This window comes from Acomys minous, assembly GCF_964271855.1.
Source record: "Acomys minous genome assembly, chromosome: 12".
NCBI lineage: Eukaryota > Metazoa > Chordata > Mammalia > Rodentia > Muridae > Acomys > Acomys minous.
This window is the reverse complement of record NC_140493.1, coordinates 27,907,428-27,934,109: the sequence shown is the minus strand read 5'-3', so window position 1 is coordinate 27,934,109 and position 26,682 is coordinate 27,907,428. Positions and strand designations below refer to the sequence as shown.

The window sequence follows — 26,682 nt, the reverse complement described above, 5'->3', positions numbered from 1 at the left end:
GACGCTAACCTTGGAAGGAGGCACCATTGAGGGCAGGCAGGCAGCTAGGTGTGTCTTGACATCTTCATGGATGGAGCTCTCTTCAAAGGGTACTTCTGGGTGCTGGAGTCACCAAAGACAGTGGCAGGTGCCAGATGAGGCCAAGGGACCAGGAGGTTGGATGTGGAGACACACCTGTCCCTTCCCCTCAAGGAGGTTCTATTGTTCCTATAAGATAATCCATATTAACCTCCCCCCCCCTCCCCAGTGCTCTGACCACAGAGGCCGCTCTGGAGACTCCCTGCTCTCCGCCTGCTGAGTGTCATCTTCCTTCCTGAGAGGCTGGCCTTTGCATTCAGGTACTCTTTCTTGCTTACCTACTGCTGTGTCTACTGGCTAGCCAGGCCTCTGCTCTAGTCGAGACACCTGGAACGATCCACTCTGAGGCCTAGGCCCCATGTGCTCATGGTTGCTGCACCTGAGCTATCTGAGTGGGCTCTCTAGTGCCCATCTATACTCTGAACTGGACAGCCCAGTACAATGCTCAGCAGATGTGTCGGGAGCCAGCAGGTACTAAGCTTGCAAAGGGTGCCACTTCTGTAACTCTCCGTGAAAGGATGCAAGGCCTGATGCCTCTCACTCACGGTGCCTCCTCTGGTAGTTTCAGGAGCTCCACGTGAACACTAGTTGCCTTCCACTAGATGCCTTTCTTGGAAAGGAAAGCATCTTAGTGCCCCCACGGGAACTAGCTGTGTTGCTGCAGTGCTTTCTCAGTCTCAGCCTGTGTGGGTTCCATGCTTCCTTCCATACCAGTGTGATCAAAAGAAGACACTGTTTCTTGATGCTAGATGATGTGTGGGCATCCCAGCTTCTTGCCTAGTCTCTGCTTCACTTTACGGGGCACATTGGTCCCTAAGTGCTGAGAACACTCATGAAACCCTGGAGGGAATTTTCCAGGGGGCTTTGAGACTGCACCTTGGAGGCTGATCCCCAGTCCAGCTTTCCTCAGACAGTCCACTGCACTTCTGGCTGGCTATGCCCTTATCATGAGGTTCTAGACCAGAACTGATCTGTTTGGCCACAGACCTCCAGCTAACAACAGTGTGGCTGTTTCAGGCCACTTGGATGTTGTTTATTCGGCATCGTGAATAATCACTGCACGTCTTTGTGGCGGAGAACTGCACCATCGCTAGACAACAGGAGAACCGGAAATGAGCCACACAAGCGGGGTCCCTACAGTTCTTCCTTCATGCTACCCCAAAGCCTTGCTTCCCTCCAACTGCCTCTGTTTTTTTTTTTAATCAGGGACACTGCTGCTCAGAGGAGCCTGGCTCTGAAGTGAGGAAGCCAGCATATAAGTATGCTCCCGAGGGTTCACTGGTTATAAAACTCCCGGGGCACATGTTCAAGTACAGCAGGGCAGCAGAACAGGAGACTGGGGAAACCCCAGGGTAGCAGGACAAGATGCTTGCAGTGTGTTAATACTTCTGGCATCCCTGCAGGTTGGGGGCTGGTGTAGTCACAATTTTCTTAACCAAAATATTTTATTAACAACTTATTGACCAAGCCTATGTCAGTTATAACCCGATTAACCCAAACAGTAGGAAATGAAGATTAATTGACACAACAACAAAACCTTAAGGATATCAGTCCCGAGGAACAATTCTCCAGTCGGGAGCTGCAGGATTTCTTCTACTGGAACCGGGGGTAATCAGACCCCAGAGCCTCAGCAGGAGCCGGAGCTCTGAAGCCTTCCCTCAAGTGGTTTTCTCTAGAAGCGTCTTGAAGGGCAGCGATGAACAGCCAAATCTATCCCAAGTCTTCAATCCACGCAGCAGCCAGTTCTGGGCTCATTTATATAGCCCCTCCCAGAGTCTGTTCACAGGATCTTTTTCATCTGGTAGCAATTAAGCTCCTGCACGAGGTGGTTGCTCTTCTAGTGAATTAACATCACCTGTTTTCTTACTAGACTGTTCGATCCCACACTTGGGATCCTAAAGAACATGTTTCTCTCCTTCAGGCTGGCCTGGGGTTACTCCTCTGTACTTCAGGGCTTGATGCTATAAGGGGTGTGTGTGTGTGTGTGTGTGTGTGTGTGTGTGTGTGTGTGTGTGTGTGTGTGTGTGTGTGAGCGCGCATGCGGGCGCGTTAGGCTCTGTCAGGGAGGGGAAAGCTGTGGTCTCTAGGATGGCCATAGCCACTGAGGCTAATTAGGATATGTGAAGTGCCTCAGAACTGGACCCCATGGTGGCCCCTCATTCTGTTTAGATGCTCTCTACCTTTTTTTTTTTTAACCACAAGGTCTACATCTTTTTTGTTTATGCCTGCCCTCAGTATGGGCTGGCAAACCAAGCAAATATGACCAATGCTGTCTTGCTCAGTCTTCTCCATGACCCTAGGATTATAATTGTTACCACCTTTCTTCATGGATGGGGAGACTGAGACAAGTCAGAGGTTACATCATGCAGCCCATGTTGGGGGCTCAAAAGTCACTTACATGGCGTTACACTACCCCTATGAATCATGGAGCGAGCTCTGCGTTTCCCCCAGCCTGGGCCCCTCCTTGGTAGCCTTGCTGACCTGGGGCCAGGCCTAGGGCCGGAGGGGAGGTAGCTTCCTGGAAATCCACTTAGCATTGACCTCATTCGAGTCCTCTGAGCTAATCTGCTGATCCTGTTGTCCCCCAGGGGCAGGGGGTGGGGAAAGGCAGGTAGATCTGGGCCCTTCTGCTCCACATACACAGAGGGGCAGGGTGCTATGCCTACATCTACAGATCCCGGAAGGGTGGCTCTGCCTCAACAGCTACCTTCTCCTTGCCCAGCCCCCACCTCACCATTCCCTGTATAGAATAAGCCAGCCTGAGCTTCCCTTCCCCACAGCAAACCTCAGGAGTCCGTTCCCAGTCCCACCCAGACTCCAGCACCTTCCAGTCTACTAGCTGCAGGTGGCTGGTTCTGGTTTGCTTGGCCCGGGTTTGGCTCTCCACTCTGTGTCCCCTGAGCCTCTGCCAGGGAGTCGGTAGAACAGGGCTGCAGAGCATCCTCCGTGGGAAGAGGTGAGCTTTTGGAACTTTGGATTTGATCAAGCGCACGGTCTGACACCTGCAAGCAAGCATCTGGAGCACTGGCTGGAATCCGTCAGGTTGGTGTCATCTCCTGGCCACTGGCTGCCAGGGCCTGGGTGAGATGGAGATTCTAGGCTTCCGGAGGTCAGAGTTGAAGGCAAACCTACTGTCCCCAGCAGAGTTGCTGGGATAACCCCCACCCCCCACCCCCCCAGCCCCACCCCTGAGGTTTTGGTAGGAGAGGAAGAAAAGAGCAGGGGAAAGGTAAGGTGGAGGGGGCTGTACAGGTGAGAGTAAATCAAACAGTTTTAAAAATCAGCAACTCAGACAGACACACACGATGAGATGGGCCACGAGCTGCTGAGGTAGGTACTGGGTTTATAGAAGAGCTGGGAATGTGACCTTTCTCCTAGGGCCTCAGACTGGGATGTGCCCCCTCTTGCCTTGACCTTTCTGTGCATCTTTGATGAAATACCCTGAGATGTGAAGGGCAAGAGCTTTTGGGGAGCATGAGGTAACAGCAGCTAAGGACCCAGTTAGATGGCCTGGGGACAAGGCGGGGGGTTGTTTCTGGCCTTCACCAGCTTCTTGGTATCCTTGCAGGATGTTGCACAGAGAATCCTCACTTTAGTTTTCTGGTGTCTCTTCTGGCACGGAAGAAGGGTGGGTGCATGAGCATCTTTGGGGGCGGGAAGACAACAATCTGGACTTTTGATTTGTTGGATTGATGCTGGCTTTGGCACAGGGGCACAGGCTGGGTGGGTGTGGCACTTTGAAGGGCTCATCTTGAAGGTTCCGCAGGGTGGGCAGGACATTTAGTCCAGAGACAGAGGACAATCTGCCCAGGGAAGCTAGTCTCCCAGCCCGTTGTAGGAGGCACCCCTCCTCCAGAATCCGCTTAGCACAAGTGGTGTCAACCATAGGTCCTCATTTCCCTATGGTTACTGCCATCTGGTCCATGAGCCAGTCAACTCTCCCTTGGGCGAGGGACTTCGCTTTACGAGACCTATGGGAAAACAGGGGGCTCCAAAAGCTCCAAGGAGCCTCTGGCCTGGGGTGCCTAGTTATGGGGTATAAGCTATTGACCAGGTCGATCCCTAGTGGGTCCCTTAGGCCCGCGCGCACGCGAGCGACAACGTGTACAGGGGCGCTCCCATTGGGTCGTGCCCCCACGTGACCCGGTGCGCGCCCCGAGGCGGAGACGCCGAGGCCGCGCCCTCGCGCGCGCACGTCCTGACGGCGCCGAGGCCGCGCCCCTGTGTGTGCGCGCGCGTGCCGAGCCCTCCGTGTCGTGCCGGCGCCGGCACCCGGACCGCCAGGTCAGTCTCCACCGCGCCTCTCGGGCGGGGGCGCGCAGGGGGCCGTCGGCGGGGGCGCCGCCTCGGGGCCGCGCAGGCGGGAGCGCGCGCCGGTCTGTGTGTTTGCTCCCGGCGGGGGCCGCACCCCGTTGTAGCCTTTGAGTGAACCCGGCCGGTAGCTGCCACGTGCAGGGCCGGAGCCGCAGGGAGGCCAGGCATGGGGACTCAGCCAGCTGTTTTTTTGGTGTGGCAACCAGACCTGATGGGTGAAAGGGGTGACTTTGCTCCTATTTCTAGGGGTGCGGAAGATTCCCCCAACATCTGCTCATTCTTTCCCGAGGTCCCTATCCAGGATTTGGCTCACTTCAGTTTCTTTCTCTGCATGGCTTGGGGCATAAGACCCCATAGCCTTCCCTGCTGTCCGCATGGTTGTCAGTGGGGTCACTGTTGGAGGCTGGCCACCAGGTCTTGGGCCCCTAGCGATCCAAGCATTCTGGGCCAGGCCAGGTGGAACAGTGCCTCACTATTTATGGGTGCTGCTGCAGGAACAGGGGTGCTGCTGCAGCCCGTTAAGCAGGTGACTCCTGATGGGCCTGAGGTCTGGCAGGGAGCTGCAGGCATGGTTGGACTGGATGTCATGCTTAACCCCAGGGCAGGCAGAATGACCATCCCTGTGACCCCATCAATGAGGACCAGAGTGGACTCCAGGCTGGTTGTCACCGTGCGCTATGTCCCATGGGTACAATGATGCACCTCCTCCTCGCATGCTCTGGAGGAAACTACCCAGAATTCTTTGTGCTGAGGGGAGTGTAGTGTGGACTTTTTGGGTGGTACTGACCAGGTGGAAGTCACTGCACACAGTGCCCTTGGCCTCAGATCCTCCTTTAAGGTTATTAACCGCCATTCCCAGATGAGACAGGCACTGGAGAAACACAGTCAGGTCTAGCCCCTAAGACTGTGGGCCTGATCAATGTGATGTCCTTCTACCTGGTGGGTTGCAATGAGGAGAGGGTGGACGACACACAGAACCGTGGGGCCCCTTCCATCTGCCCCTGCACTCTTACTGTGGGCCTAAGGACGGGAGGCAACTAATGCCACGGGGAATGTTCCCAAATATCCCCTTGATAAGGAGCTGCCTAGCCACAGATGTTTATCCGCTGTCCTTTCTTGGCCAGGCCTGGCGCTTGCCTTGGAGGTGCTCGTGGCTGGCCTAGGACCGAGGTAAGCAGGCTGGACAGATGGTTATTGTGAATGTTGAGGCAGGAACCCACCAGGATGTCTTTCTCACCAATTGGGGAGGACTTTTCCCCTGCTGGCTCCTGCCAGCGCATGGCTTGGCTGATGGTGGCCAGCCGGTGCAGTTGGTTGGTCCGGCAGCTTGGATGGTGGTGGGCTGAAAATGGCGAAAAGACTTTTGGCGGTGGAAGTTCGGCACTTACAGACTCAGACTCTTGGCTAGTTCCTGGGTTGTGAGCGTTGCCAAGTTGCCTGCCTGACCTCACTGCCATGGTGTTGGGATACAGCTCACATAGCTGGCCTCAGGGGTGGTGGCACAAGCCTCCTGATGTCCCAACGGTGACGGCGATGCTTCAGGAGGCACCTCCCTAGGAGGATGAAGTGGTGCTCCATTGCGTTTGTTCGGGGGCAGAGCCAGGAGCTGCTGGGGCTGGAGCTGGCAGAGAGCTGATTATTTCCCCCAAGCCCCTGGCTTTGCTTTGCTCTCTGAACCTGATAGCTGGCATGGGGTGGTGAGCAGTAGTTCTCACTATGGAAGCACATGAGCATCCTTTGTCTGGCCTGCCCTTCTCACCTGTTGCTTCCTACGAGAATCTTTTCCGGCCCACCCACCTCCACCCTAGCCACCTTTACTATTTCTTCCCCTTCTGGTCCATGCATATTCCCTGTCAACAGTGACTTCGTCAGCATCTGCATCTGCAGCAGCTATGTGTGGCCCAGCACACCAGATCTGGCTTCTTTCTTTCCTCCCCCCTCCCCCCCCTCCCCCCACCTCTTTTGGTTTTTCCAGACAGGGTTTTTTTGTTTTGTTTTGTTTTGTTTTGTTTTTCTATGTATCCTTGGCTGTCCTGGAACTCATGCTGTGGACCAGGCTGGCTTCAAACTCAGAGATCCACCTGCCTAGGTGTGTGCCGCCATCGCCCATCTTAGGCTTCCTAGTTTCTGATGGATCCAGTCCTGAAGTTTTGGCTTCTGTAAAAGTAGGGTGCAGTATATTTGCTGGGAAGATGGGTATTAGGGTCAATCAGTAGGGAACACACATGGCCCTGTTATTCAGGTGCCACCCAGTAGGGGCTCTGGGATCCAGAGAAGGCCTTGCGTTTGGGACAGGGCTGTGGTGTGGTGGTGTGGTATGGTGTGCCGTGGACTGAGCTGGTCTTAGGTTGGCGGTGTACATGTAAAGGGCCTGTCCCGTACCCTCCATTTGGACAGGCTGCAGGGGGTGGGGCACAGAGGGGACTGCTGAGGCCCCAAGCCATGTTATATCACAGTGAGTAAGATAAGTGTAGCATAGTTGAGGAGCTAAGGGAGAGATGAGGTTGTGGGGTTCTGAAGGCTCCAGAGGAGTTTACCTGGTGGAGGTTGTGTGTCTTCTGTCGAGGGGCACCTCATCCCAGCATTCCAAAATCTCATCATAATCATTTTGAGCTGGGCCAAGGCTGTTGGGCTAGGGGACAGTTCAGACAAGGAGCAGGCTGCTAGCCTAGGGAAGATGGTGGCTGTGAGGGAATCTCTGCTGTCATCGTAATGACAGAACTAGACTCAGGAGCTCTGCCTGCCACCTGGTGTCCATGTGGCATGGAGCTCAGCTTGCGAGTATTAGCACGCAGGTCTTTTTTCTAGACTCCTTGAAAGGAACACTAGGATGAGGGGTGTGTGTGTGTGTGTGTGTGTGTGTGTACGTGTACGTACACAGTCATCTTCCCTGGGAAGATTCTCCCTTCCCTGAAGTTCAGAGACACCCCGCCCCCTAGCCCATCTGCCTGTCACCCACAAGAGGCCCTGGTGCCTCCCAGATGTCTGTCCCAGATGTGGAGTCTGCTAGAAGAGTCAGCATGACGCTGTGTGGGCTTTACTGCAGACCACACACCGTTCTGACTTGGCCTCTGTAGATCCCTTTCGTACTGCTCAGAGCGAGCAGACGGCCCTCGGGTGGAAGCTCCATCCCATGCATTGCCAGGTGCTGGGAAAGGTGCCAGTAAAGGTGGGGGCTCATTAGTACTGTCTGGTGACATTCGTGGTGACCACAAGGTCCTTTGGACATCTTTTTTCATGTTTTCACCCAGGTTGTGAGGTTGTCGCCCTGTCCTACAGCTGTGCAGGACCTAGAGGTACCCTGGGGAGCCCTGCTGGTTGAGGATGGATTTAGATGTTGCCAGCAAAGCCTAGAGCCTGGGGCCACTACTGTGGTGCTGTCCTTTCTGGGGGGATGGGTTAATGGAAGAGTATGGGCTCTCATTGTCTGGGTGGGGACCTCAGGAGCAGCCTGCTCCAAAGTTACCGGGTGTGTACAGTTGAATTCCAAGCAGCCAGTCTGGTTCTCCTTTCTCGTGGCCTTAGCAGAGTGTGAGTGCCCACGGTGCGATTATCCCTGGTGTGCTGGGGGCACCTGTGTGGAGGGTAAAGGTCAGGAATGCTAAAAAGTGGCCAGCAGGGTTGGGTCACAGGTAGCGCGGGAGGTGCCCCCCCCTCAAGTGGGAGGAGCTTGGCTGGACCAGTTTGGGCATACACTTCAGTGGCTCTTCAGTTACATGTTACAGCAACTGCGCAGCTGGTGGGATGAGTCAGGGACTGAACCAGGCGGCTGACTCTTGTCTCGAGAGGACTGAGGTTCTAGCAGACACAGCTGGGAAGCCAGGTGTTTACTGGGTGAGGCTGGTGCCCAGCGGCGGGCTGTCTCTGAGCCCTGCCTTTCCCACTTGAGTGAGCCATTGTGTACAGTGTCCCTGTTGGCACTTTCCCTCAGGGTCATGGATGTCTCGGGCCACTGTCAACTGGGGAGCAAAGAAGTTCTGAGATTATGTTAGCTAGAGTGTATGGAGTGCCAACAGGGTGTCTTCTTGGGTCCTGGGTGGTGTCTGCCACAGAAGGACCCATCCCCCACCTACTGCAGAGCCTGGGGCTGGGGGGGGGGCGGGAGTGGTCAGTGAAGCTGTCATATCCTGAGGCCAAATGGCTCCTAGTGGTGATGGCTTTTGGATCCCATGACCTGGATCTCTGGGGGGAGGGTGGGGGATGGGTGGGGGACACACAGGGACAGGGGACAGGGCTGAGGGTGTTGGTGTGGGTGAAGTGAGGCCAGGGGTGGGTGTTTAGGCCCAAGCATCATAGTGGGGTGACCTATCCAGTCTTCCCACACTGCCATTTACCCTTCTAAAGGAAGTGGCCATTTTTTTCTTAGTGGCAATATCACAGCCAATGAGGTCTACCCAAGGTGCGGTTAGTGCTGATTGTAAACTAAAGGCAGTGACCTTTGTGGGTATTAGAGCTCCTCTGCTCCCGGGGCCAGAAGGAGTCTAGGAAGAGATGGTTTAGGAAGCAACAGGAAGTTAGACATGGCTTGTCCTGCTGTCCTGTCCTTTGTTGCTATTTCTTCCTGGCCCTGTGTTAGTCCATGAAGCCTGGGTAGAAAGGGAGGAGGCCTGCCTGGATGTGCTGGCCTGGAGCCCCTGGTCAGGCCCAGGTTGAGACACAGCCAGAGCTTATTGAGTTCTAGCAGGTACAAGGGGCTGGGTGGGTCAGTGATCAGCATCTGGGAGGTGTGGGAGGGCCCAAGTTCCCTACTGAGTGGCCTTCAGGTAAGGATCAGTTTAATGGTCCCATTTATTTATTTATTTATTTATTTATTTATTTATTTATTTATTGAGACAGGGTTTCTCTGTGTAGCCTTGACTTTCCTGGCCTTGCTTTGTAGACCAGGCTGGCCTCGAACTCACAGGGACCCACCGGCCTCTGCCTCCGGAGTGCTGGGATTAAAGGCATGCGTCACCACCGCCTGGCAATGGTCCCTTTTCTTGCCCTGAAGATCCAAGGCAGCCCCAGACTGATGGCTGTGGATCAGGACACATTCCTGATTGATCTGACAGTTTGAGATGTACACCCCCCTGCTCCGGGAGGCTAATATCCTCCTACAAGTGGCATCAGGTGGGAAGTTGGCTTCCCTGGCTCTCATAGGGTTGTTTCTGTTCCTTGGTTTCTCCTTGGGATCAGCAAGAGCTACAGAGTACTCTAGCAGCGTTGGTGGGCTGGAGCCCAGTATGTGGGCAGTAGATTTTTTTAGGTCCTTGGGAGTGAGGCATCGGAAGAAAGGCTCAAATGAACAAAGGACTGATGTGCTGGCAAAGGTCTGATCTGGGAAACCAGAGTCTCCAGGTCTCACTGGCCAGCCTTCTTCTTGCCTTCAGGTCTGAGTGGCATGAAGGATGGCCACTTCCTAGCCAGAACGTTCCTGTCAAGCCTCGGGTTGCCCTCTGTAGTGTCTTGTGGCGCTTCTTTCCTTATCTTCTCTATCTCTGCCCCCCTCCTGGGATCTGTGGGATCCTATGGAAGCCTGTTCCCAAGGCCTTAGGGTCACCAGACACACCCAGAGCCAGGCCTGGCCCAGAAGAGGAGATACGCCAACCGCGGCAGGCAGGCCTGTCCCGTCTCCTTCCCATGGGACCAGGACTCCCACTCCATTCTGCCGGAGCCTTCCTGTGACTTAGGACTCCTAGAAGAAGTTCAGCTGTGTTTGGAGGATCCTCTGGTCCACCCAAGACCATGCCCTCCTGGCCCATCCATCCGGGCTTCTGCAGTGGCTTACGGTGTCCCTTTCTGGTCACTGCTGCCTGTCCCCCAGAGAGGATGCCTTTTCTTCCTGGGTGCCCTCCTTGGCAATGCCTACTGGCCCTGAAACTCTGCCAAGGCAAGCAGTTCCCTCTAATCTCCCGGTCAGGGCAGCAAGGAGGCCCCTCCTCCAGGGTCAGCTTCCCTCTGGCTGGCTGCCCAGAGGCCCAACATGTGCTGGGAATTGCGGCTCAGGGCTTAGAGGTGTCCAGGATTCCCAGTTGTCCCTCAGCAGTGATCTCCCTGCCCCCTCCACTGGCCTTGGGGAACATACGCACGGCCCTGGATATACTGACCTTGGAGGGATCTTGGCTTGCCCTGCGCATTCTGACCTCCGTTTTCATATTTGCAGATAGGATCTTGGAGGGGGACACAGGACTCCCCCTGCCCCATCCCCTCCACCCCCCCGACCAGTAGACTGATGGCACGTCAGTACAAAGCTGTGAGTGGGGCTGCTGCACCTGAACTGGATGTTAGCAGGCACACCCCTAACACCGATTTCTCTCAGGCCTGTGACCTGTGGAGGTGCTGTCTGCTGGTGCCTCCATTTCCCCTTCTGTCAGGTGATGCTCTTGGGGCTGGCGTGGACCTGCTTGGCATCAAGAGCTCACACAGAAGAGGAACTAGTTAAACATTGTTCATTGGTCAGCTTGTAGATTGGGGCATGTTTGTTGTAAACAACCTAAGAAAGAGCTTCCTTGTATGCTGGCCTTCCATTTTATGCTCAGCTCTACAGGAACAGGATGCCAACACTGCACTTGGACTTTCCCATGGCCTTGACTGTGGGCCTCTGGGTCCCTGGGTCTAGAAGGACTGTTGTTTATTGCCTGCCTCCCTACCCCCATTTATAATGGAAGTTCTGGACAGCTAGGGGGACGTGCGTTTGGGTACTGTGTGAATCTTTTAGTCCCGTCTGCTGGCCCTGAGCCCACATCACCCTGCTGCCACTGTCCTGGCTCCTGTATGGAGGATGAGGACACAGGCTACTGCTTTGGCCTCGTTCTGCCTTCCCAGGCCCCCTGGGAGCTGTCTTGGTCTGCATTAGCTTCATGGGGATAGAAAAGTAGAGAGGGGTGGTCCTGTGCTAGAGGGACTCACACAATGTGACCAGGGTGACAGGGGTGAATAATCACCTTCCAGGAGCATGCGGCTCTATGAGCTAGAGGCTGTGTGGCAGCAACGAATCCCCAGAATCCCCCGTTGCCAGGGAGTCAGGTGGCTGCTGGGAGATGGTGACATCATGGTATGGAGGAAGGGGCGGGTACAGCCCATATCACCTGGACAGGTCTTTTTTTTTTTTTTTTTCTCTTTCAAGACAAGGTTTCTTTGTGTAGCCTTGGCTATCCTGGACTCGCTTTGTAACCCAGGCTGGCCTTGAGCTCCCAGCGATCTGCCTGCCTCTGCCTCCCGAGTGCTAGGATTAAAGGCGTGCGCCACCACACCTGGCCACCTGGACAGGTCTTTGCTGAGCCCTTTTGGGTTGGTGGTGGCCATTGGTCCAGGCTACCTCTTTTTTTTCCTGGTTTTTTGAGACAAGGTTTCTCTGTGTAGCCTTGGCTGTCCTAGACTCGCTTTGTAGACCAAGCTGGCCTCGAACTTGTATGGTCCAGGCTACCTCTTTTTTTTTTTCCTGGTTTTTTGAGACAAGGTTTCTCTGTGTAGCCTTGGCTGTCCTAGACTCGCTTTGTAGACCAAGCTGGCCTCGAACTTGTGCTCCACCACGCCTGGCTCCAGGGTACCTCTTTAATCCTCCAGGTAATCTGGGGGGGTGGCTGCTCTTACCACCCCATCCTCCTATTTCTCAGGCAGGAAGCTGCTGTCCGTCGCTGGCCTCCTGCAGGTGACACAGTTGGGAAGTGGCAGCCTGCAAAAAACAGAAGACAGGCTGTTGGTATGCCCTTGCAGAGCGGTCTGACCCAGCTCTTAGTCCCGTTGCTTGTGATGAGCCGGAGAAGGGGGCCTCCAGGTGTGTGTGGGAGGAGCCCAGCACAGCTGTGGCTCCTGTTCCCTCAGCGACAGAGATGCCATTAGCTCCTAGGAGGTCCTGCGGCTGACCTCTGTTGTCATTTGACTGTCAGGGCCTCAGTTTCCTCCCCTGTCAATAGGTGTGAAGCCTCTGTTTGGGGACATGGCCAGGCCTCCTTGTCTTCCCCTCCTCCCGCAGCAACCCCCCCCCCCCAAACCCTGTTTCCTCCCACTAGCCACAATTCCCACGACTGCCCAGTGCAGGAAGCCATCTGGAGGGCTTATTTACTCTCCCCCATCCTCCCTTGCAGGAAGTCACCGGAAGAGCCGTCCCCAGGGGCCCCTTCAGGCCTGTGAGGACAGCCAGTGGCTTAGGGTCTGTGATGTGGAGTCCCCCTGGTGGAGCAAGAAGGTTGGGAGGAGGTCAGGGAGGCAGGAGAAGAGAGCTAGGCAGGCCTGGGAGCTGGGTATGTGGGCTGGAGTGCGGTTGAGACAGTCCTTCAGGAGGCATCCGTCCGTCTGTCCAGTCTCCATCCACCCCTCCCCTACCCAGAGGAGGCCCAGTAGCCCTGCTCTTGAGACATAACAGGACACAGGCAAAGCCACTTGGGCTGCAGCCCAGGGTGGTCTGTGGGATGTGTGTGGGATCTTGGGAACAAGAGGTGACACTTAACATTGCGTAGACCACCAGGTGGAGGCTGGATGGGGGGGGGGTCGAGGGGCAGGAAGCTGGAAAGAGGGTACGGGAAGAGGATGTGGCCTTGGGAGGGTAGGGGCCCTTGGGAGTGGAAAGTTGACTTCTCAGACTCAGGGCTGGGGGCAGAGGAGAGAGAAGGAGACAGATCATGGGGCAAATGACACCAGTCCTGGTGGTTCTGACCCTGAAGACCCCTCTTTGCCCCTTCCTCAGACCAAGTCCTCTCAGAACTCCCTATCAGCTCTTTAGTCTGGCTGTTTAGGCCTAGGGGCCTGGGCTTCTGCCCCACAGGCCATGCATGTCCCGCTGCCCTGGCATTGGTAGCAGCTCTACTGTCCAGTGGCTGGCCTAAGTGTGATTGACAGGGCCTGGGGACTGTTCCCACGGACACTGCCAGCTGGGCCTGCCCTGCCCCAGGAGGGACCTCGAACCCTGTGGGACCTGTGGCCTGAGTTCTTGGCAGCCTTGTGTCTGCCCTGGCTTCTCTTCTGCCTTGGGGAGTTGGGTGGGCCCTGGGAGGTCACACAGCCCTGCCCCAGCCAGCTATGGGGAGGTCAAGGTATAGCCTCCCCATCCTCAGTTTGTCCCCTCCCCTTCTTCTCCTCCCAGTTCTAGAGGCTGTGGCTTAAGACTGGTCAAAGGCCTAAATATGCTGGGGTTTCCCAGACAAGTGTCCAAGTCCCTGCCTTGTGCTGAAGGAAGTAAACTTTAGAACTGGGAGACCTGGCCAGTCTGGGTGGGGATGGAGTCTGTCCCTGGGCCATTGTGGTGGCCAATGACTATCCCAGGAGGGCCAGGGGCAGGTCCAAAGCATTTGCTGTGTATGCTGGTGATATGCCGTCCTGTGATCCAGCCTCAGGAAGCCCTGGCCTGAGAGTACCCCACCTCAGAGGCTCTGCCAGGGTTGGAAGAGGATCAGCTGTCTCCATGAGGCCAGACATTCAGAGTGGGGGCAACCTGGCTCAGCTCATTAATTTTGCCTTCCCATGAGATACTGAGTGAATCTGAGGTGGAGTGGAAGTCGCAGCGGAAAGGGCTGTAGTATCAAAACCGCAGCCAACTCCAAGTGTGGCCAAGGAGCATGGGCACCAAGCACAGTGGGCTAGATATTGGATAGTCTGGAGCCTAGGGTAAGGTTGACCCTGTCTTGCCTCAGCCTGGCTGTGGCAGGGCCATTTTAGCTGTGATGCTTTTCAGAGGCCTAGGACACCTTACTGATACCACGGCTCTTCTCTCTGCCCCTCCTTTTGACTGTCAAGAAAAGGGCATTTGGGTGTACAGGAACAGGCTAATTTGGGAGTCCTAGGCATGTGTGCAGGGCTGGGAGGCAACACCCAGAGACTCCACAGGATAGTCCATGTAAGCCTTATGAGCATGGCAATGGAAGGCTGGGTCCATGTAAGCCTTATGAGCATGACAATGGAAGGCTGGGTCCATGTAAGCCTTATGAGCATGGCAATGGAAGGCTGGGTCCATGTAAGCCTTATTTATGAGCATGGCAATGGAAGGCTGGGTCCATGTAAGCCTTATGAGCGTGGCAATGGAAGGCTGGGTCCATGTAAGCCTTATGAGCGTGGCAATGGAAGGCTGGGTCCATGTAAGCCTTATGAGCATGGCAATGGAAGGCTGGGTCCATGTAAGCCTTATGAGCATGGCAATGGAAGGCTGGGTCCATGTAAGCCTTATGAGCATGACAATGGTAGGATGGGTCCTCATCCTCAAAGATTCTAGGCATAGACATGGATAACAAGAGGCCATTCAGGCCAGGAAGGACTGGAGAGTGTGTGTGTGGTTCCTGACCAATAGCTCAGCAGGTCTGTTAACCAGTGTGCCTCCTAGAGAGTCCAGAGACATCATTCAGAAAGTCTTTGCTAGGGTGGGCCTGCATCCTTAAGGACCCTAGAGGGTCTCCAGAGGAGAGGCGGCCAGCATAGTCATGCACAAGAAACTCATCATTCCCCATGCCTTTCAGCTCCCCTTTGCCATGTAGGACCATGTTGTATTCAGAAGTACAGGTCAACGTTTATCCCCCACCAATGCTAGTCTTCACTGAGCCCTGGCTAGACTGAAGGGTCCAGGCAGTAAGAGAAAATGCTGGACAAGACACTCCCTTCTCTAAGGAGCCAGCTGCAGCTATAGGCTGGCCCAGCTGGTGCTCACAGCTCAGCAGCTAGGGAACGGGGAGAGCCTGGGAAACCTGAGTGGTCCCTGCTGCTGCCCAAGCCTGGTACTCTGGTTCTCCCAGCTGCGTGCAGACCCCCGGATCGCTCAGTCCTGTGCACTCAGCTTCCTTGCTTGCGTTCACAGGCATAGGTTGGTTCTGGTTCTTTCTTGGCATGTACTGTCTTCCTGGGGGGCACCATGGGCCGCGGTCTTGTTGAGGGTGTCCCTCTCCCAGGGGAGTCTCAAGGAGTGCTTTTAGATTTTCCCTATCTTTGTTCCCGGTTCCTGCAGTACTGGGTGTGTCGTCCTCACCCTGCTTAGATTTCAGTGGGCGCTCTCTGCATGTGCATAGCTATTGAACACCTACTGGGAGCAGTGTTCAGAATCAGGGAGACAGACACAACACCTCCGCGCGGTGGGTGCTCTCGCTCAGTGGGGAGAGAGGCTGACAGGCAAGAACGGAGATCCCAGGGCAGGCTGTGCTGATGGACAGGGTGATAGCGCGGAAGTCCACAGATCTGAGGTCCAAGTGATGAGGGGGAGACCCAGAGAAGCAGGAAGGGCCACTGAGCAGTGAGGTGCAGGCAAAGGCCTGGAGGCAGCACTGTGCTTTGTGGTTTGCAGGCACAGCTGTGGGGGACGCAGGTGCAAAGGTGGGTTAGAAGACAGTCATGGGTTCTGGGCGTTTCTTGTGGGTTGTGAGGACTGAGCAGAGGAGGTCATGGTCTGACTGAGGTGTGTTGGGAAAGATGGAGGACCTGGCATGCCCAGCGGGGGCTGCCAGACTCCAGGATGCTCTCTTCCAGGAGGCCTGGCCTTCAGACAGGGGGCTCAGGAGCTTCCCCGTTCCAGGGCTGCCCTCGGTCTGGGGCTATAGGGACTGTGTCCTCATCTTGTCCTGGACTTGGGGACAGGCTTGGATGAAGATCTGAGAACTGTTGGTGCCCATGATGACTCTGAGGGCTGGGTGCTGGCCCAGCTGGCTCTTACTGTAGGTGCTCTCTTACTCATCTCACAGTGGCCACTGGTTGTTGCCTTTGCTCCTGCTGGGTCCTCCCGTGGACACCTACCCTTCACTCTTCTTCCATTAACAAAAGCGTGGATGACATGTCCCTCATTGTCCTGTGTATCTGACAGTCCCACTATAAGCCAGACCACCCTCACGACACGGTTGGGTGGACTCTATGAAGAAGGCCTATGTAAATAGACAGTGACCATCCCATCCTGTATGGCAGTGGTGGGCTGGCCAAGTCTCTTCTTTCCCCTCCTAACCCAGTGCTCAGGGTCCACCAGCGAGAAACACTCAGCTGCCAAATTCCCCCAGGAGCCAGCATTGCCTGCTACTGGTTCTGTTCAAAAGAGCTCAGTAGCTCAGTAAACAACCCCGGGGCTTTTTTTTTTTTTTTTTTTTTTTTTTTTTTTTTTTGGTCAGACTGTGTTGCAGCTTTCAAAAGCGTAGACAAACATTTCCTGTCCTCAGGGGGAGTGAGCTGCTGGGCTCTCCTGAGGTCCCTATTGCTCCCCGGCCCTTCAGGCCCTCCTGCCTGCCTGCCTCTCAGTTTCAGTTTACCTGGCACCTCATCAGGGGCAGCAGCCCACTCCCCTTGCATGCAGCCACAATTCCACCCGACCTAGGAAGGGGCTGACTAGGTGTCCCCAGATGTGGGCAAGATTCTGTTATCCTGCCCCGGTTACCATGACTCACTTCCCTGCCTGCATTTAGCCCTAGGCTTCTTGGTCCCTTTCTGGGTGTCACTGCTCCTGGACCCCAGCAGTCACAGAACAAATGGGGACATGCCCTACCTCCCCTACACTTGCAGTGCTCAGCACTGTCCCCGGCTTGGGCTCCAAATGATCTAAATGCCTCTCGCCTGAGGATAGATAAAACATGGCGTGCTCCTACAGTGGACTATTAGTCAGCTAATAAAAGGGGTGAAGCCCTGACATGCTGGAAGGGACATGATTGAAGACATCGTTGTGTCGGAAATGACTTCACATCATTTCCCTGTTATGTCCCTTTTATACCAAAAAGCCCAAATAGGGAACCACAGATGGGGGCCAGGGGAAGAGGGGACAGCGGATGGTTGTTCTCTGTGCAGAGTGGAGGTACCCAGAGTGGAGGTACTCACACAGGCCCTACCGGCATTTCGCTACTGGGCTACAGCCCCAAGACTTCTAAGTTTTAAAGTTGCAGACAGAGTCTTCCTATGTTCCTGAGACTGGCCTTGAACTGGCAATAGTCCTCTTGTCTCAGCTGCCCCAGTGTTAAGATTAAAAGAAAAAGTCCCCTTAATTTTTTTAGTTCAATTTATTTATTCAATCATTGATTGATTGATTGATTAAAACTTGCAGGAGTTATTTTTCTTCTTCCACTATGTGGGTCCCAGGGATTGAACTCAGGTCATCAGGTTTTGCAGCAAGCACCCTTACCTGCTGAGCCCTCTTGCTGGCCCCCTGAGTGCTGGCATTACAGATGTATCCACCACACTTGGCTGTAGAGTCTCTGTAGTTATGAAGGTGTTTTGGAACTGAGAAGTGGTGATGACTAATTAACACAAAGAGTGTACTAATAGCCACGGTGCTGCACACTTTCTGTATTGTATAAGTATGTAGGGGTGTGCGTGCGTGCGTGTGTGTGTGTGTGTGTGTGTGTGTGTGTGTGTGTGTATGTGTGTGTGTGTGTGTGTGTATGTGTGTGTGTATGTGTAGAGGCCTGAGAGCTTTGGGTATAGTTAGTCTTTCTGGAGCCATCATCCACCTTGTTTTCTGAGGCAGGGACCCCTGGCCTGGTGCTCTTCAATTAGGCTAGGCTGGCCTGTGCCCCCAGGATCTGCTTATCTCAGTCTTCCAAGTGCTAGGAACATATGCTCACGCTACCACACTTTTAATTGGGGCCTGGGGATTGAACTCAGGTCTTCATGCTTGTATGTCAAGCACTTTTCTAGTTGAACCATCTTCCCGGCCTCTCTCACGACCACCTCCTCTTCTTCCTCTTCTTCTTCTTCTTCCTCCTCCTCCACCACCACCACCACCACCACCATCATCTACAGCATCTTGTGCTATGGGTTAGGTTGATTTAACATTTATGGTGTAGCTCAGATTTGCCTCATACTCATGAAAACCTTCCTGCCTCAGCTTCCCAACTGCTGAGATTACAGACAGCCATCACCATGCCTGGTATGGGTCAGGTGTGGTGGTGTGCTCCTGGCATCCCAGAACCTGTGACCTGGAGGCAGGAGGAATTCAAGGTCCGCCTCAGCTTCACAGGGAGTTGGAGACTAGCCTGTGCTAGCAAGACTTGCCTCAAAAAATAATAAAATATCGTGGTGACTTTCATGTTACTGGATTTTATCAGAGAGGATAAAGTTGAAACAGCCTTGCCTAGGGGCTTGCTGAGCATGCATTCTGAGTTTTGTGAAAGGACCGAGGTGCCCTTTGCTTTGCCTAGTGGTCGTGATAGGTCGCTGATTGTGCAGGTTTGGTGCTAGTTGCTAGGCTGCTGGGCCTAGATTGCTGCCCTCCTCCTACCTGAGGAGCTCTGATTGAGCACACTGGGAAGCCAGAGATCATGAGGGGGCCCTGTTCTTTGTCCTTGTGACCAGTGTAGCAGGTAATTGCTTCTGTATGCTGCCCTGTGTGTCCCCAGAGTCTAGTCATGACAAGAGCAACTAGGGCTCTTGTCCCTAGCTCCTGGTCCCCAAGGTGCCAATAGTGTTGCCTCTATAAGTCCTTGCCTGGCTTTGTCCTGGATCCCTGGGAGCCTCTGAGTCTGGTTGACTTGTGAGTGGCCCAGATGCAGTGATGCCAAATAGAGCAAAGGTGCCAGCTTACCCTGAGAGCCATTCTCAGGGCACTGGGTCCTCCTGACCAGTGGTCCCCTGCATCCTGGGCTGGGAATCTCCTCTATGCATGGCTCCCTATCTGCCTCAAACCTGGTATTGGTGCCTCCTACCCACTCACTCCTGCTGTGACCCATGGATGAAAGGACAGTCCAAAGGATGTCGGTGCTTCATGGAATGCCTTCAGGTCCCTTCCAGCAAACCCAGCCGCCTGCACTTGGTCCCCAGATGCTGGGAGGGATTTTGCTTCAATGCTGTGAGCTGGGGAGGTGCTTATGCAGGCCATGTAGGTTGTCTGGGCTCCCGCGCATGCTCAGTGTTCATATCCACCTCCCAGGGCTTGCTGAGTGACCCATTCTTATGTGTATGGGAAGTTGGCCCTGTTGGTTTGGGCAGGGTGACCAGGCAGTGGCATGGGCAGCAGTGAGCCATGGCTGGTGCCTTCTTGCTGGGTGTCAAATCTGATGCTGCTGCATGGGCCACCTTGTTTAAATTAGTATGAGACACATTCTGGAAAAGCCTCTTGGCTGTCTGTCCCTTATTTAAATTAGTATCAGACACATTCTGGAAAAGCCTCTTGGCTGTCTGTCCCTTATTTAAATTAGTATCAGACACATTCTGGAAAAGCCTGTTGGCTGTCTGTCCCTTGAGGTCCCCATGTCTAGAATGTGGTCTCTGGGAAGTCTTATAGGAAAGAAGTTACTTAGACCTTTTCCTGAAGAACCCAGAAGTACCAACCTGAGTGTGGGTCCTCAGCCCCAGTGGGGACCTGGCCTAGAGTCACCTCGCCGGGCTTTAGGAAAGAGGTGTGTGTGTGTCTCTTAGATCCTGGGCACTGATGACAGCTCCATCAAGGCCAGGCTTTCAGAACACTCACCTCACAGATGGACAGGGCACAGAGAGGTAGAGAATGTCACTCAGTGTCACACAGCTCACAAAAGGGATATGTAGCAGGGAACCAGCCAGAGGTCCAAGCTGGCAATTGTCTGTGAGGAGTGGGTTCTGCAGCCAGAAGTGGGGGGGACAAGGCAGCCACCAACTGAGTAAGTCCCCTTGCCTGCAACCCCAGGGAGCCGAAGTTTTGTTGGGTGTGGGTGGCTAGAGGGTGAGTGTCAAGTCTTTCTGAGCTGCCTCAGTTTCTCCAGGTGTCTTATGATGTTGCAGAGAGGCTGGCCAGGCTAACGGGAAGGAAGTGATTTGGGGATGAGTAGGGCCCAGCAAAAACTGTACACTCAGGGGCCAGCGCTGGCTTTGCCAATGTGTGGCCTCCAGGAGTGTGTGTGTGTGTGTGTGTGTGTGTGTGTGTGTGTGTGTGCAAATGACATCAGAAGTTTTCCTCAGTTTATCTTCACCTTATTCCTTGAGACAGGGTCTCTCAGTTGACCCTGCCTGTGCTCAGGTTCACAGCATCTGGGGACAGCCGTGAGAGCCACATGAGGTGGCATTTCATTGTCTTAGGGAGGAGGCCCCGCTGCCTTGTCACCCATGTGCCTGGCATATGCTTGTCGTGTGAAGCCAGTGGGTGATACTCTGAGGTCTTGTAGACAGGGAGACTTGAGGGACTGAGGGCCCCCCCAACAGCCTCTTGACACGTCAAGGACAGTGGTGGTGACCTGGTCTTTTCTACCTGTGTCCTGGGGCTCTTGCTTAGCTAGACCTCTGCTGTCCCTCACACACTAACCCTTTGGGGGTATCAGGACTGTGTCTTACCACCAGAAATAGCTGTGACCTCTGTGGCCAGCCTGGCAATGCTAGAGAACAGAGGCCTACGTGCACCAGGCCAAGTCGTCTCACCGTGAAGGCCAGCTATTTTGGACATGGCCTCTTGAGGCCAGGTCAGAGCTCTTTCCCGCGCCTCCTTGGGCCCCTCTGACGTGCATCCCGGGGCCTTGGCATGCAGCCCTGGCTCCCTACGTGATCTCCAGCCCCCACCCTCCCTGCCCGTCTGGCCTCAGAGTTCTGGGTTCTGGGTAGTACTGAGGAGGAATCCCATGAGACAGATTGTGGGTGAGGGACGGATGGCTTGAGCCTGCCATGCACTAGTGGGCTTGCCTACTATAAGGAGAAAACACACAGGAAGTGATACTCTAAACTGGCTCTGGGTGTGCCTCAGTTTCCTCATCCAGAAAATTGGGTGATGAGTGCCTTCCAGGACTATCCTGTGATTTGGTGTGGTGCATATGACTGCCACACAGAGAAGCTTTGGGGTTCTCTCATCATATAGATGTGGATAGTGGGCCCAGAGAGGAGGCAGCATGGGTAGATCCTGCTTCTGAGTTGGTCTGTGGTTAATCCTGCCTTCAACCATGAACTACCTAGATACTTGAGTTCCTGCTTGGCCGCAGTCTCTTACTCCGTGGCCTGGGTGTATATGCCTTTGTTGCCTGGCAGAGGCTTCTGTTGTGCTTCCTGTAGCAGTCACCACAGACTCAGGATTCCTTGATGTCTTGCTATCCTGGAGGACAACAGCTTCCTGGGTCGCCTACTCATTGGTCCTCTTCTAGAGGGCCAGGCCAGCCTAACTTCCCATTTCCCAAGTGGGGTTGGGGTGGACATTGGATCCCCACCTAAGAGCAGACCTCTCCATCTGTGTGTGAGGAGGCTGAGTGGGCTAGCAGCTGTTCTCAGTGTTGGGGGTTGGGCATGAGGGAAGGGGCCACACAGCGGCTGGTTGCTGGCTGCATGCTGATGATCCTGGGATTTGGACTCCTGGAGGAGGATCCCAAGCAGTAGCTGGAGCTCGTGTCCCTTGTGCAGAGGGGCTGTGGCTTCTTGGCACCTTGCAGGCAGGTGCAGCCTTGGTGCAGTTCGTACCTACTTGTACCACGTGTCTTCTGGCCACTGCGACAATTCTGTCTACACTGCATTAGGTTTATGTCTCATTTGGAGGTGGGCCCGATTCCACAGGCATCCTGGCTGTGCAAGCGGTCTCGATGCCTGGTGGACATCAGGTGGGGACGGTGTTGGGCACGTCTCAGAGCAGGTCTCTGTGTCTCCCTGGGACCTCTGACACCTGTATGCACTTATCTGGTAGCTAGCCAAGAGTAACAAGAGGTATCCTTAGCCCCAAGGACCCACTCAGCTCTCTGAGACCCCAGCTTGCAGCTCTTGTCTCCTCCTAGGGGTTGTGCCTGTTGAAAGCCATAAGACTTGGGCTGGAGAGGTGGCTCAGTGGTTAAAAACTTGACTGTTCTTTCAGAGGACCCAGGTTCAACTCCCAGCGCCCACATGGCAGCTCACACCAACCCGGAACTCCAGTTTCAGGGGATCTGACACTCTCACACAGACATATATGCTGGCAAAACACCAATGCACATAAAATAAAAATAAACATTAATTTAAAAAAAGAAAAAAGAAAAAAAGAAATCCACTGGATGGTTCCTTGTGTGACCCAGAGGGGTAGGAGTCGCCTGGTGGACTCTGGGCCAGACCTTTTTTTTTTCTCTGTTCCTGGTGGGGGCTTTTGGTGAGAGTGTGGCCTTACCTCCTTCAGGGACTGTTACCACCAAGTGGGTCCAAGAAAGCCTGTGCCCTTAGGGATGCCATTCCCGCTCATCGGCCCTAGGCTTTGGGGGCCTTGCAGCTTGGGTGGAGCTGTGCCAGGAGTTGGTGTCAGCCTGGATCATTCTAAGGAAGGGAAATGCCAAGACTGAGGGATTAGGTCTTATGCCGAGCCTGCGGTGGGCTTTCCAACCTGACTCCTCCCACCGGACCTGCAGAATTCCTGTCTCAGCATCTGGTCCGCCAGAACCACAGGCTTTTAGTAGCCAGTGTCCCATTGGTAGAGCTCTGGGTTTCCCAGACAGGGCAGCGTTGCCGTTCTAGGGCTGCAGAACCGGGTTGGGTTCCCACCTGCCCACACAGTCGGCCACAAGTGTGGATGCAGGTAATCCTCATGCTCAAATGCACTGGGAGTCTGTGTACATGGATGGCACAGTGGAGACCTCTGAGTCCAGGGTGGCATGCGGAGCTGAGCAGGGATGCCCAGGCATCTGACTGATCACTTTCCCCCCCAGAAATTTGCCTGTTGTATATCCCGGGTGTGCAGGTCCTTGAGTGTGCATGTCTTTGTGTGGTGGCATGTGGGTACATACCTGTATGTACACGTGTCTGTGTGTGCATGTGTGTGGTACATCCCCACTTGGGGCATGTCTCAGCGTATGTATGCCCATGTGTGGAGGTGTGTGTACAGCTTTCTGTACATTACTGCCATGGTTGGAACGGTATCCTGGTGGAGGAGGGGCAAGGGTCCTGGGAGTCGGGAGCAGCCCTGCCCTATTTATGGAGTTTCCACTTCCTGGGGAATTAATGGGAGTGGGGGTTAGTGCTGGGCCTGGGTGGGCTGGGTGTGTAGACCTGACTTTCCCCTCCCACTTCCTACTAGAACCGCAGTTCTCAAACTCTGTGTGGCGACCCCTTTAGGGGTTGAAGGACCCTTTGACCAGGGTCATCTAAGACCATTGGAAAACACAGATATTTACATTACGATTCATAATAGCAAAATTGCAGCTATGAAGTAGCAATGAAAACGATTATGGTTGGAGGGGTCAGCACAACATGAGGATCTGTATTAAAACTTCGCAGCATTAAGAAGGCACTAGAGGAAGTATGGACCCCAGCAGGAACTGATGGGACATAGGTCCCAAGGCCACTGCCTGCCGGGGATGGGGTCTCTGGCCAGTGGTTTGGGGCTGGGGCTGCTTACTTGAAGGGAGGGGTGCACCAGGCAGGTCATCCACCCTATTGGGGCTGTGATGACCTGACATCCACCCCTCCCTTGTTCTTGCTATCACAGGCCCCTGGAAGACTGCCTGCCCACTGCCCCCTGCTCAGCAGGGAGAACTGTGCCAGTCTGAGACTTTGGACCCTGTGTCACTACCCTGTTTGTGCTGTCCCTGAGCTTAATCTTGGGGCTGATACACACACACACACACACACACACACACACACACACACACACACACGTATGTATGTATCTCAGGGCTCCTGCCTCCACCTCTGGCATGGAGGGAGGTGATGGGATAAAACTAGCTGCCAGTGAAGGGGACCCAGGTGGTGAGTGTCACTAGCCATGAGTCCTTACAAAGGGCAGGGTGTCACAGCACTTTCTAGGGCAGTTGCGGAAGGGTGTCACTCTTGTGGCCAGAGTGGCATCTTCTTCTGGCAGGGCCCAAGTTGGGCCTTCCTCTCGGTTCTCTGTCTATTGTGGGGTACCTGACCCTTCCTACTGTGGTACCCCAGTTTCAGTATAGGCAGATCCTACACTGTCTTCTGTTACTTCCATGCCAGCCACATCATCAGAAAGTGGGCCAGGACCACTGTAGGTGGTGATGTGGTGGCGGCATAGCCCTGGTACAGCACAGCCACAGGCACTCTTTTGAACCTGCAGCACAGAAGGACCAGAGAGGTCCAGAGCCTCCCCCCCATCCCCTCAGCCATAGGATCTTGTCTGGCTGGATGGCTGTAGGTCCCCTGTAAGTGGCAGATGTCACCTTTAATTTCCAGTGCTAACATATGGCAGCCTGCCTTGCCATCTGTTACCACCTTCAGCCTAAAGGCCCCTATAAGGTTCTGGAGAGTCATTTCTCCAGATATATACAAAGCGGTGGTCCCTGGGCTCTGATGGGTGGCTGGGGAGGCTCTGGGGAGGCTCTGGAGGTGCCACGGATGACCAGAGTAGAATGGGCCTCCTGCCATTTCCTTTGGTTGCTCTGTGGGTGTGAAGCTTCCAAGACTGTATAATTCACACGAGACGAGAAGGAGGCCTGGGCTAGACTGAGGCAAGCAGGATGTAGGCAGCCTTGCTCCTCTTTGTCTATCTGGCTGTATGTAAAATAGGGATTCTCAGTCCTGGGTCTCAGGTGGGGTTTGTATATATTTTTTGGGGAAAGACATGGGTCAGATGGCGAGCTGCCATCCAGGTATACACTGGTGCTTGCTGCTGTTGGAGGATGTGGTTGGTTCCTGCCCTGGAAACTGACTCTGCCTGAATGCTGCCTTCCCAATCCTCTTCTCCATGGTGACGCTGCCCAGCCCATGTTTCCCCGTGCTGTAACGGCCAGCCTGGTATCTCGTGCTCTCCACACCCTCCCCCCCCATCTCTGTGATCTCTGGGAGTCGATTATGACATTTGCTTCCCCAGCCCTAGTCCAGTGCAACAAGGAGGCATGGAGCCCACAAGTGTTTGGCAGGTACACATGTAACTGGGAGCTTGGGATACTGAGGGTTATTGGTAGCTTCCTGGAGGGCAAGGCCCTGGCTTTGGGGGTGTCTGAGGCATTCAGTGGGAGAGAAAAGAACCTGGAGGTGTGACTCCTTCATTCTTCGACCAAAGGACAGTGAGTTTTGTAGGCTCCAGGAGCCAATGGAGGGCGTGTGAGTTGTGGCAGGTGGGAGCCACCATTCAGTCTGCAGTTGGAGCCAAACTTTGAGGACAGTCATGGTGGCTTACTGGGTGGCTTGACAGATGAAGGGGTTCTCAGTCCTGCGTGCTAATCTGTGTTGGAGGTGAGGCACCAAGCTGCCCTCCCAGATGGCCACACATGTCTGTTACCCACTTAACATCTTTCTTGGTGTGGAGGAGTCCCTGATGAAGTGGGGAGGCCTGTAGACACCTGGAGAATCCCTTAAGCCTTCTTCGTTGGCAGGGGCAGACACCATGGCCGTTGTCTTTTGAGGTAGCTGGGTCTCTGGGCAGAATCCTAAGCCTCCTGTGGGTGCTTGGATGTTGGGATGGAGGGGCCAAGTAATAAGGGTGCGAAGTCCTGAGACCCAGACCCAAACAAAGGATGGAGTTGAGGACATGTGACCTTGGGGGATGTTCAGGCCCGAGTGGTCCTCTACGTACTGGATGCAGGTAGGAGTCGGGGAGGAGGCTGTGCTGTGCTCTGGACGTGGGTACAGCTTAGAGTGTGCTTGTTTCTGGTGACTCTGAAAGGGAATTGAGTTGCTGCCTTCATCCCAATTTACAGGTGAGGAAACTGAGGCACAGCGTTCCTGCAAGGGGTTACTCTGTAGGAGAGTTCACCTTGAAGATAGGAGCAGGAGGAAAAGATCCAGGAGCCATGGCTCTGGGGTAGAGGACATGGATGGGAAAAACTGCAGAGAGGAAGGTAGGGTGCGCTGGTCCAGCGTGCCTCACCTGTGAGCAGACAGCCCTGTGAGAGAAATCACCACCTAACTCTGTCTGTGGCACCCTGGGAAACTGAGGCACCCTGAGTCAGTAGTGATGCCTGCCCACAGCACTGGCAACCCAGCTGTTCTCTCTCCACCTGCCCTGTCTCTGTTCTGCACAGCTCTGTGACTGGCACCAGGAGGTGCTCAGCATGCTTGTCACACTGAGTGAGAGTGAAATGAATGAATGAATGAATGAAGACTAGATGAATGAATGAATGAATGAATGAATGAACACTCAGTTTCTTTTGTTTCTGGGAAGGCATCCCAAGGTCTGGGTTAGTGTAGGGGAGGTCATAGGCTGTAGAAGGCAGAAGACATACGAGCCATGAAGGAGGAAAGGGGTGTCCTGCCAGCCATAACTGAGGTAACTCCTGGGAGGCAGGACCACCTGATGCTCTTAGACAGCATGGAGCTCAGGGAGGACCTCTAGGGGTCAAAGGTCCCAAGTTTTAAGACCTATGATACCTGGTGGACCTCATGCACGATTACCTGGACCCACTGTGTGCTACCAGCCTGCAGAAGTGACAGTTAGTAGCCTTTGGTCTTCAGTGCTGCAGGTGGAGCTGGTGCCTGGCACGAGGGTGACCTCAGAGAGCAGGAGCCTGGGTCGGCAGATCACAGGGCACTGTTCAGACTGAGCCTTGCTGGGGACAGCAGGTG

The 26,682-nt window shown here is 54.5% G+C and overlaps 1 protein-coding gene across 1 annotated transcript in view; it reads left to right on the top strand.

Annotated features, from left to right (window-relative positions):
- Positions 1-4,275: 4,275 nt before the first annotated feature.
- PTP4A3 (protein tyrosine phosphatase 4A3) overlaps positions 4,276-26,682 on the top strand; it is a 35,526-nt gene continuing 13,119 nt past the window's right edge. The window contains exon 1 of the mRNA XM_084750984.1: positions 4,276-4,362. The gene's annotated coding sequence lies outside the window, so the exon portion shown is untranslated. The remainder of the gene's footprint in view (positions 4,363-26,682) is intronic.